The sequence below is a fragment of the Ascidiella aspersa genome, chromosome 5 (assembly GCF_963924565.1).
Source record: "Ascidiella aspersa chromosome 5, kaAscAspe10.2, whole genome shotgun sequence".
Lineage (NCBI taxonomy): Eukaryota > Metazoa > Chordata > Ascidiacea > Phlebobranchia > Ascidiidae > Ascidiella > Ascidiella aspersa.
The window spans coordinates 12,398,533-12,402,248 of NC_139451.1; the positions used below are offsets into that span (position 1 = coordinate 12,398,533).

The following is a 3,716-nucleotide window of genomic DNA, read 5'->3' on the forward strand; positions in this document are numbered from 1 at the left end:
CGCACAGTGCCTCGCACTATAGGGTGACAAAATAGACCGCGCCGAGCGGTCGGCCAGGCCGACGCTTGAAGCCGGAGCGCGCGGCACCGCGGCACTCGACGCGCAAACATTACCGGGTGACCGAATCGCCGGCCGGCGCGCCGCTCCTCGCGGGTCGGGCGCCGGGTAGCAAAGACTTTTTCTCTCGCTTGTCCGAGTTTCGCGTTCGCCGAAGCGTTTGCGAGACCGTTAATGATCCTTCCGCAGGTTCACCTACGGAAACCTTGTTACGACTTTTACTTCCTCTAAATGATCAAGTTAGATCGTCTTCTCGGACGCCGGCTCGACCGTTGCCGGCCGCGCCAGGTCCAATCGGAGGACCTCACTAAACCATTCAATCGGTAGTAGCGACGGGCGGTGTGTACAAAGGGCAGGGACGTAATCAACGCGAGCTAATGACTCGCGCTTACTGGGAATTCCTCGTTCAAGGGAAATAATTGCAATTCCCTATCCCTAGCACGACCGGGGTTCAGCGGGTTACCCAGACCTGTCGGCCAAGGCGAGCACATGCTGATCCGGTCAGTGTAGCGCGCGTGCGGCCCCGAACATCTAAGGGCATCACAGACCTGTTATTGCTCAATCTCGTGTGGCTAAACGCCACTAGTCCCTCTAAGAAGTTAGACGCCGACCGATTGGGTCGCGTAACTAGTTAGCAAGCCAGAGTCTCGTTCGTTATCGGAATTAACCAGACAAATCGCTCCACCAACTAAGAACGGCCATGCACCACCACCCACAGAATCAAGAAAGAGCTCTCAATCTGTCAATCCTCACTGTGTCCGGGCCGGGTGAGATTTCCCGTGTTGAGTCAAATTAAGCCGCAGGCTCCACTCCTGGTGGTGCCCTTCCGTCAATTCCTTTAAGTTTCAGCTTTGCAACCATACTTCCCCCGGAACCCAAAGACTTTGGTTTCCCGCAAGCTGCCGGAGAGGTCGTAAAACTAACGCCCCCCGATCGCTAGTTGGCATCGTTTATAGTCAGAACTAGGACGGTATCTGATCGTCTTCGAACCTCTGACTTTCGCTCTTGATTAAAGAAAACATTCTTGGCAAATGCTTTCGCAGTCGTTCGTCTTGCGCCGATCCAAGAATTTCACCTCTAACGGCACAGTACGAATGCCCCCGTCTGTCCCTCTTAATCATTACCTCGCGCTCCGAAAACCAACAAAATAGAACCGAGGTCCTATTCCATTATTCCATGCACCATTATTCAGGCGAATCGCCTGCTTTGAACACTCTAATTTTTTCAAAGTAAACGTTCCGGCCGCCGCCGACACTCAGTCAAGGGCACCGGCGGAGAACCGGAGGTGAGGCCAGGACGGCCAGTACACGCCTTGCGACGGACCGGCCGCCTGCGCCCAAAATCCAACTACGAGCTTTTTAACCGCAACAACTTAAATATACACTTTTGGAGCTGGAATTACCGCGGCTGCTGGCACCAGACTTGCCCTCCAATGGATACTCGTTAAAGGTTTTAAAGTGTACTCATTCCAATTACAGGGCCTCGTTTAGAGTCCTGTATTGTTATTTTTCGTCACTACCTCCCCGCGTCGGGAATGGGTAATTTGCGCGCCTGCTGCCTTCCTTGGATGTGGTAGCCGTTTCTCAGGCTCCCTCTCCGGAATCGAACCCTGATTCTCCGTTACCCGTAAGAACCTCGGTAGGCCAGTACCGTACCGACGAAAGTTGATAGGGCAGACACTTGAATGATCCGTCGCCGGTGCGAGACCGTGCGATCCGCAAAGTTATCCAGAGTCACCAAAGGTTGCGGGCCGAAGCCCGGTCGGTTTTTGGTCTGATAAAAGCACGCCTCCCGCGAGGTCGGCGCTTCACGCATGTATTAGCTCTAGCATTTCCACAGTTAACCACGTAAAACGTACGATCAAATGAACCATAACTGATTTAATGAGCCATTCGCAGTTTCACTGTACGAGAGCTCGTACTTAGACTTGCATGGCTTAATCTTTGAGACAAGCATATGACTACTGGCAGGATCAACCAGGTAGCTACTTTAGCGTAGCCCCGAAAGGCCGACGAAGGAGGCGCCGCTGATGCGGCGCCGTCGCTCGGTCGATGCGAAACCCGAAGGCTTCTCTCCGTTAAAATTTCGTTCTTTGCTCGGCTGCCCGAACTCAGAAAACCGTCACCGCCCGTCGCACCCGCCGGAGTAAGACTTCGTCGGCAGGCCTTTCGACCGCCACGTCGCCAACACCGGCGCGAGCGCAACGCACGCCAGACAACTTCGCCGAAGCGACCGCTCAGAACCCGACAAACTGACACTCGGCTCTTCGCGCAGCAGCAACATCTGCCCAGCGAGCCAATCGCCTTTTCACCGATTCTTTACTTGTCGAAGCTTGTCAGCTCCCACAAGTATAGCAAAGATGAGTGTTGTCCCTGGGGTCTTCCGTTTGAAATTCTAACGTAAAAAAAAGGTGCACGATTGCGCCAGGTGTTGAACTATTGCGAGGCATATCACACGCTCGCGCGGCCTATACAGGCGCTTGCTCGCGCGCGCGGCCGAAATATGTTCAATGTTCGCGCGGCCTAAACAGGCTCATGCTCGCGCGGCCGAAATGTACTCAATACTCGCGCGGCCTATACAGGCTCTTGCTCGCGCGCGCGGCCGAAATATGTTCAATGTTCGCGCGGCCGACATGTATTCAATGCTCGCGCGGCCTAAACAGGCTCATGCTCCCGCGGCCGAAATGTACTCACTGCTCGCGCAGCCTAAACAGGCTCATGCTCCCGCGGCCGAAATATATTCAAAGCTCGCGCGGCCTAAACAGGCTCATGCTCCCGCGGCCTAAATATGCTCTTGCTCGCTGGGCGGAAATATGCTAAAGCCCGAGTGCGCGAAAAAAAAATTGTAAAGGACAGTCACAAAAAAATAAAGACCTGCCCTCTATGTGAACGTGGAAAGGCCCGCCGCGCGGCAAAAAAGTGTCGAAAAGAAAAATCGAAAAAATTGCAAAGGACTGTCGACAAACATAAAAAATTTCGCCCCGATGTGAACGTGCAAAGGCCCGCCGCGCGGCAAAAAAGTGTCGAAAAGAGAGATCGAAAAAATTGCAAAGGACTGTCGAAAAACATAAAAAATTTCGCCCCGATGTGAACGTGGAAAGGCCCGCCGCGCGAGCGAAAAATTGAAAAAAAAAAATTGAAAAAAAAGACAAGTGTCGGCGGCGAAAAAAAACTTAGAAAAAAAACAACCTCGCGCGCCCGGAGGCGTTCGAGATCGCTTTTAGCGCCCGACCTTGCGGACAAATCGATAGATTTTGAGGCTTACTCTCAACAAATCGCAGTGAAGATACTGCTCTAGTGATTACGACACCCCGGTCTTCAACTAGGTCGTTTACGAATGATTTAGCACCACGCGTTTCGAACAGGAGGATTCGCCGACTAGCGGGCGACGCTTGTCGCGCCCGCGAAAGATCGGCTCTCGGCACTAGCAACGGCCGAACGACCGTTTATCTTTGCCCGTCGAGGGCGAGGCACAAAAGTATCGTCGCTTCCTAGGCGGGATTCTGACTTAGAGGCGTTCAGTCATAATCCCTCAGATGGTAGCTTCGCACCATTGGCTTATCAGCCAAGCACATGAACCAAATGTCTGAATCTGCGGTTCCTCTCGTACTGAGCAGAATTACTACCGCAACAACACACCATCAGTAGGGTAAAACTAAC

General features: G+C 53.2%; 1 non-coding gene across 1 annotated transcript; it reads right to left on the minus strand.

The window, feature by feature from the left end:
* Positions 1 to 229: 229 nt before the first annotated feature.
* LOC146144010 (small subunit ribosomal RNA) lies at positions 230 to 2,040 on the minus strand. Its single transcript, XR_014500486.1, has one exon. It is a non-coding gene; the product is annotated as a small subunit ribosomal RNA (ribosomal RNA).
* Positions 2,041 to 3,716: the final 1,676 nt, after the last annotated feature.